The 8,146-nt window shown below is 45.2% G+C and overlaps 1 pseudogene; it reads left to right on the top strand.

The window, feature by feature from the left end:
* The first annotated feature begins 3,189 nt into the window (after positions 1–3,189).
* Positions 3,190–8,146, top strand: part of LOC117978839 (putative ubiquitin carboxyl-terminal hydrolase 41) — a 9,840-nt pseudogene continuing 4,883 nt past the window's right edge.

The following is an 8,146-nucleotide window of genomic DNA, read 5'->3' as shown; positions in this document are numbered from 1 at the left end:
CATACTGCTAAGTGAAATACAAATACCACAGAAAGACAAATACCACATAATCTCACATGCCTGTGGAATCTTTTAAAAGTTGAATTTGGGGGCAACCCACTCGGGTCCCCTTCCACACTGTGGGAGCTTTGTTCTTTCGCTCTTTGCAATAAATCTTGCTGCTGCTCACTCATAAAAAAGAAAAAAAGTTGAATTTGGGCCAGGCGCCCTGGCTCATACTGGTAATCCCAGCATTTTGAGAACCTGAGGCAGGTGGATCACTTGAGGTCAGCAGTTTGAGACCAGCCTGGCGAACATGGTGAAACCCTGTCTCTACTAAAAATACAAATATTAGCTGGGCATGGTGGCGGTCGCCTGTAATCCCAGCTACTTGGGAGGCTGAGGCAGGAGAATCGCTTAAACCTGGGAGACGGAGGTTGCAGTGAGCTGAGATTGTGCCACTGCACTCCAGCCTGGGTGACAGAGTGAGACATCTCAAAAAAAAAAAAAAAAGTTGAATTCATTCAGTAGAAGAATAATGGTTACCAGAGCTGGTGAGGTGGCAGAACAAGGGAATGGAGACTTCCTCTTCAAAAGGTACAAAGTTTCAGCCAAGCAGGAGAAAAAAGTTTTGAGGTCTATTGCACAGCAGGAGACTATAGTCAATAATAATGAATATTTCAAAATAACTAAGGAAATTTTTTTTTTTTTTTGAGACGGAGTCTCTGTCGTTCAGGCTGGAGTGCAGTGGCGCGATCTCGGCTCACTGCAAGCTCTGCCTCCTGGGTTCATGCCGTTCTCCTGCCTCAGCCTCCCAACTAGCTGGGACTACAGGCGCCCGCCACCACGCCCAGCTAATTTTTTGTATTTTTAGTAGAGGCGGGGTTTCACTGTGTTAGCCAGGATGGTGTCGATCTCCTGATCTCATGATCCCCCCGCCTTGGCCTCCCAAAGTGCTGGGATTACAGGTGTGAGCCACTGTGCCCGGTCTAAGAGAGAAAATTTCTAGTGCATCAACTTAAAAGAATGCCAAGTAAGTGAGGTAACAGGTATGTTCATTAGCTTGACTTAATCTTTTCATATTGTATTGTTAAGTTAAATTTGGTCTAAAACTGCCTCCACAATTCATATTAGCGTCAAACTGGAAAGTCCAGCCACAGAAGAGTAGATAAGCAAATTATGGTACACTTGTAGAACGGAATACTACTCAGCAATAGAAAACAATGCAGCAACACCAAGGAACCTCAAAAACATTAGCTACAAGAGAGTACATACTGCATGACTCCCTCTATATGAGATTCTAGAAAAGGCAAAACTAGTCTACAGTGACAGAGGGCAGATCAGGGGTTGCCTGGGGCTGGGTGGGGAAACTGCCAGCAAAGGGCCGCAGGGATTTCCAGGTTATGGGAATGTTCTGTATCATGATTGAGGAAGTGGTCATGAGGGTACACACATTTCTGAAAATTCATCCAGCTGGACACTTAAAATGGGCGTATTTTCTTGAATGTAAATTTTTCTCCGTAAAGTTGACTTTAATTTATTTATTTATTTATTTATTTATTTATTTTTGAGTTGGAGTCTCACTCTATCACCCAGGCTGGAGTGCAATCATGCAATCTCAGCTCACTGCAACCTCTGCCTCCTGGGTTCAAGTGATTCTCCTGCCTCAGCTTCCTGAGTAGCTGGAATTTCAGGTGTGCACCACCGTGCCCAGCTAATCTTCGTATATTTTAGTAGGGACAGAGTTTTGCCAAGTTGGCCATGCTGGTCTTGAACTTCTGACCTCAAGTGATCCACCCACCTCGGCCTCCCAAAGTGCAGGGATTACAGATATGAGCCACCATGCCCAGCCTATAATGTTGATTTTAAAACAAGAGAAATCAACATCACCAACAAATAAATTAATTAATTAAAATAAAATAAAGCTGCCTCCATATATAGCACACTGTAATCTAACTTAATAGATGTGAAAGGACAATAAATCTTGGGGCCCCAAGAAGCTAAAGGGAAAAGTCAAGCTGGGAACTGCTTTGGGCAAACCTGCCTCCCATTCTATTGAAAGTCTCCCCTCTGCTCACTGAGATAAATGCATATCTGATTGCCTCCTTTGGAGAGGCTCATCAGAAACTCAAAAGTATGCAACCATTTGTCTCTTATCTATCTAAGACCTGGAAGCCTCCTCCCCACCTCGAGTTGTCCCACCTTTGCTTCGAGCTGTCCTGCCTTTCCGGACCGAACCAACGTTCATCTTACATCTGTTGATTGATGTCTCATGTCTCCTTAAAATGTATAAAACCAAACTGTGCTCTGACCACCTTGGGCACATGTCAGGACCTCCTGAGGCTCTTATGGGTGCACGTCCCCAACCTTGGCAAATAAACTTTCTAAATTAACTGAGACCTGTCTCAGCTATTGGGGGTTCACATAGGTAAACAAAACAAACTGCAACCTAACCTGAGAATATGCCGTTGGAATAAGTAGCCCAGTCTCAGCCAATCACAGCAGCTGAGCTCTCAGCCCTTCACAGGCTGCAAGCTGCCAAAAACATGTTCAAACAAGGCAACTGCAGAGCTGTAACCAACAGGCTATTTCTCAATGAAACTTACGTTTTCTGGCTGTAAATATTCCCTGCCCACCTGTGGAGCAGAGATCTCTGAACCACTTTTGGTTCTCAGTGCTACCTGGTTCATGAATCTTTTTTCTGTTCAACTAAACTCTGTCAAATTTAGTCAAAGGCTTTCCTCTTTAACAGTATACATACATCACACATCACATTGTACTACATAAATGTAATTCAATTGTGATTTATAAATTTAAAATAGTATATTTTTTTGAGACAGAGTCTCGCTCTGTCACCCAGGCTGGAGTGCAGTGGCATCATCATAGCTCCCTGTAACCTCAAACTTCTGGGCTCCAGCAATCCTCTCACCTCAGCTTCCTAAGTAGCTGGGACTGCAAGTGCATGCCATCATGCCCAGCTAATTTTTTTTTTTTTTAATTACTGTAGAGATGGGGGTCTCACTATGTTGCCCAGGCTGGTCTCAAACTCCTGGTCTCAGTGGATCCTCTTGTGTGATCCTCCCACCTCAACCTCTGAAAGAACTGGGATTACAGGTGTGAGCCACCACGCTTGGCCCAAAAATAATACATAATTTGTTTTAAAACACTAGATGATTTTTTTTCAACTTTTATTTTAGAATCGGGGGTACCATGCAGGTTAGTTACAAAGGTATACTGTGTGATACTGAGGCATGGGGTATGCTGGAACCCATCAAGGGGATATTTTGGTTGTCAACTACCTGAAAAAAGTATCTTTTCAAATCAACAGCTGCAGCACTATTTTAAAAAATGGAAATGTAACAATAAGGGTTAAATAAATTTTGACAAATTTTTAAAATGGAATACTATGGTGACATTAAAACTATTTTAGACTGTTTAATCAAGATAGAGAAAACTACAATATTTTACTGAATAAAAAAAGAAATTATAGAGAAATCTTTTTTGGGTTTTTTGAGACAGGGTCTCACTCTGTCACCCAGGCTGGAGTGCAGTGGCACAATCTAGGCTCACTGCAGACTCCTCCTCCGTTCAAGTGATCCTCTGGTCTCAGCCTCCCAAGTAGCTGGGACTACAGGCAAGTGCCACCATATCCACCACCTAATTTTTTACTTTTTGTAGAGATGGGGTCCCACTGTGTTGCCTAGGCTGGTCTGGAACTCCCAGGCTCAAGCAATATGCCTGCCTCAGCCTCCCAAAGTGCTAGAATTACAGGCATGAGCCACCACACCAGCCAAGAAATCATATTGTATGAACCCAGCTTTATAAAACATAAACTACTCACACATACTGGTGGTGGAGGGGGAAAGAACTGAGAGGAAATATACCAAAAATGGCATTAATGGGTAACTCTCAGAGGGATTACAAATCATTCTTACCTTTTTTTCTTCATATGTCTCTTACTTTCCAAATTTCCTGTAATTAATTAATATGCAATTTTAAAATAAGCAATAATTCATTTAGAGAATAGATTTAACATCTATATTCTCTAATTACTTTTGTTGGCAGTAGTGTTCCTATTCCAAGTTCAAAAAAATGAATAAATTAGGGATAAAAAGAAGTGTTCAAATATTTTTTCTTAATTCTTTTTTTGTGTGTGTGTGTGAGATGGAGTTTTGTTCTTTTCACTCAGTCTGGACTGCAATGGCATGATCTTGGTTCACCACAACCTCTGCCTCCTGGGTTCAAGCTATTCTCCTGCCTCAGCCTCCCAAGTAGTTGGGATTACAGGCATGCACCACCACACCCAGCTTATCTTGCATTTTTAGTAGAGACAGGGTTTCTCCATGTTGGTCAGGTTGGTCTTGAACTCCCGGCCTCAGGTGATCTGCCCACCTCGGCCTCCCAAAGTGTTGGGAATACATACCCTAGGCCATGTGCTTTCCTATGCATCACCTCCATCCATCCTCAATAGCTCTGTGGCTTTGGCATTGCTACACCCATTGTGCATTTTATGCGGGAAGTGGGGATTTGAAGTCATTTTGCTCTCCCAAGAAAACCCATGCTCTTGTCATGACCCCACATCAGACAGACTTGGGTTCAGATTCTGACTGTGACACTCATTAGCTGTGCGACCTTGGGCACATCTTTTAACTTCTCTGAAGCTCAGCTACTTGTACTAAAACAGGGGTAATGACAGAAAATGAGGTTATTAAGAGAATTGGAGAGTACATCTCTAGGGCTTTTTGATTGTAAACAACAGCAATATACTCTAGGGCTAACTTTGGAGAAGGATGGAAGGCATTTATTAGAAGCATATGAATTAGCTCATATAACTAAATGCAAAGCAAACAGCCAGGTCTTGGAAAGGATGAGAGCCAGGCCAGCTGAAGAGATCTCGAGAATAGGGAGGTAACTGCCTTCCTTCTTCAGGGGATTCTTGACTGCATGAAGCAGCTCCAGTTGTTTTCGGTGCCTAAGATGTAGGCACTGTTACCTGGCCCTCCCTTACCCCTCCAAAAGCTTGAAAGAGGGTCCCTTCCCATGAGCGCTGAGGCCCGAGGCCCAGTAGAGTCAGCAGTGGTATCTCTGCCTTTGCCCCACCGATGACTGCCAGCTGCCAGCTGTCTTCTGCCACTCGCTCCTTAGGACTTTCATTGTCAGGAAGTCAAGCTTTTCAGGAAATAAAAAGTAACCTTTTTTTTTTGAGACAGAGTCTTGCTCTGTCATCCAGGATTGAGTGCAGTGGCATGATTTTGTCATGACACCATATTCCAAGTTAAAAAAAATCAATAAATTAGGTCCAATGATTCTTCTGCCTTAGCCTCCCAAGAAGCTGGGATTATAGACACCTGCCACCATGCCTGGCTAGTTTTTGTATTTTTAGTAGAGACAGGGTTTTGCCCTGTTGCCCAGGCTGGTCTTGAACTCCTGACCTCAGGTGATCTGCCCACCTTGGCCTTTCAAAGTGCTAGGATTACAGGTGTGAAACACCACACCCTGCTGTAAGTTCTCTTCTTCTTCTTCTTATTTTTTTTTTTTTGATGGAGTTTCACTATTGTTGCCCAGAAAGGAGTGCAATGGTGTGATCTCGGCTCACCACAACCTTCACCTCCTGGTTTCAAATGATTCTCCTACCTCAGCCTCCCGAGTAGCTGGGATTACAGGCATGTGCCACCATGCCCAGCTAGTTTTGTATTTTTTAGTAGAGACGGGGTTTCACCATGTTGATCAGGCTGGTCTCGAACTCCCGACCTCAGGTGATCCGCCTGCCTTGGCCTCCCAAAGTGCTGGGATTACAGGCGTGAGCCACCGCACCCGGCTGATTTTTGGATTTTTTTGTAAAGACACGTTTTACCATGTTGGCCAGGCTGGTCTCGAGCTCCGGACCTCAGGTGATCCGCCCACCTCGGCCTCCCAAAGTACTGGAATTACAGGCATGAGCCACCATGCCCAGCCTTGTCAACTTCTTTACCTAGGCCTTGCCCTCAGCATTTTTTTCTCTTCCCCTTATAGGCCTGGTTGGTTTACACAACATTGGACAGACCTGCTGCCTTAACTCCTTGATTCAGGTGTTTGTAATGAATGTGGACTTTGCCAGGATATTGAAGAGGTAAGACTGTTCTTCAGGCTGATAAGCGTTTGTATTATTTCTTTTTCTTTTTTTTTTGAGATGGAGTCTTGCTCTGTTGCCCAGGCTGGAGTGCACTGGTGCGATCTTGGCTCACTGCAAGCTCTGCCTCCCGGGTTCAAGCAATTCTCCTGCTTCAGCCTCCCGAGTAGCTGGGACTAGCCCGCCACCATGCCTGGCTAATATTTTTTGTATTTTTAGTAGAGATGGGGTTTCACCGTGTTAGCCAGGAAGGTCTCGATCTCCTGACCTCATGATCCACCCACCTCAGCCTCCCAAAGTGCTGGAATTACAGCCAAGAGCCACCGCACCCGGCCTGTATTGTTTCATTTTTAATATATTCAGTTATTCACAGTGACTTGGACTTTTTGAGATCTTCTCTCAAAAGCTGGCAGAGGAAAGATTGGCTTCTGCATATTCTGGCCTACACATTATTTCTAAAACTTCTTAGGTTGGTCTGGGGTGCGGCCCAGGTATTGGTACTTTTTTTTTTTTTTTTTGAGATAAAGCCTCACTCTGTCCCCAGGCTGGAGAGGGATGGTGCAATCTCAGCTCACTGGAACCTCCGCCTCCCAGGTTCAAGGGATTCTCTTGCCTCAGCCTCTCAAGTAGCTGGGATTACAGGCGCCCGCCACCACACCTGGCTAATTTTTGTATGTTTAGTAGATACGAGTTTTCACCATGTTGGCCAGGCTGGTCTCAATCTCCTGACCTCGGGTGATCTGCCCGCCTCAGCTTCCCAAAGTTCTGGGATTACAGGCATGAGCCACTGGGCCTGGCCAGGTATTGGTACTTTTTAAAAGCCCTCTTTGGGTGATTTTAAATGCAGCCAGGATTGACAGCCACTGACTTGGTTAAAAGACAGAGTTGGGACTAGACCAAAGTCGGAGAAGGAGTAAGTCAGTGGGGAGTACACACCACTCCTTCCACCAACACTCACACAATGCACTCTCTCCCTCTGTCTCTCTCTATCACTCCTTTTCTGCCCTGTGCTCTCTCCTTTTTCCCATCCGAAAAATGCCTGTGATTAAATGAATCATTGCCAAACCACACGGACAGCCTTTCACGTTGCCTTTCTTCCCAGGACCTAACCCAGCATGTGCCTCTGCAGTCTGGAGAGCTTTAGGCTGGACATTTTGCTGCTTGCCCGAGATGTGGAGCCAGGACCTCGTGCATCTGCCGTCTGCTCTAGCACGATTGCTGGGCAGGGTGCAGAGGGGCCAAGGCAGCAGTCATGCTGATCCCCCTCTCTAGAGGGTCCCCTGTAGAGCAGATTCACTCACATGGTGCTTCTCAACCTTGACCACACATTGAAATAATCTGAGGAACTGAAAAATTCTGATAACTGCCCGTGCCCCGCACCCCCGCGCCCCGCACCCCCGCGCCCCGACCCAGAATTCTGGTTTAATTTGTATGGGAGTGGCCTGGATATGAAGATTTAAAATTTCTCCCAGGTGATTCCAGTGTTCACCTAGCTTTGAGAACTACATGTAAGGAGGTTTCTGGCTGTTCTTGTGTGGCAGGATCACGGTGCCCAGGGGAGCCGACGAGCAGAGGAGAAGCGTCCCTTTCCAGATGCTTCTGCTGCTGGAGAAGATGCAGGACAGCCAGCAGAAAGCAGTGTGGCCCCTGGAGCTGGCCTACTGCCTGCAGAAGTACAACGTGCCCCGTAAGATACCCTCCCACTGGGTTCCTGGCTGCTGATCCAAAGGGGATGGGAAGCTTAGAGAGTGAAGAGAGGAACTAATGGGCAGTGAAGCAACAAGAAGCAAGTTAGGTAGCCTGGACCCCTCAGATTATAGAGACATTTGTGTAAGAGGCACACATCTTTGGAGGTGCAGAATTGATATTATTTATGGACATTTTACTTCCATACCTAACCTTTCTCTGCCTCTCAGTAGAGTAAGTGAAGGCATCTCCTCCAAGCTTATTCCACCACAGTTAGGGAACTGCAGGAAAACAGAATAAAGGAATAAAAAAGAGAAAACATGTTCTACAAAATAATTCACAAATAGGTTAGGTTTTTTTTTTAGATAGCTA

Source organism: Pan paniscus, chromosome 23 (genome assembly GCF_029289425.2).
Source record: "Pan paniscus chromosome 23, NHGRI_mPanPan1-v2.0_pri, whole genome shotgun sequence".
Classification (NCBI taxonomy): domain Eukaryota; kingdom Metazoa; phylum Chordata; class Mammalia; order Primates; family Hominidae; genus Pan; species Pan paniscus.
The sequence above is the reverse complement of the archived record's forward strand: the minus strand, read 5'-3'. Positions and strand labels throughout refer to the sequence as shown.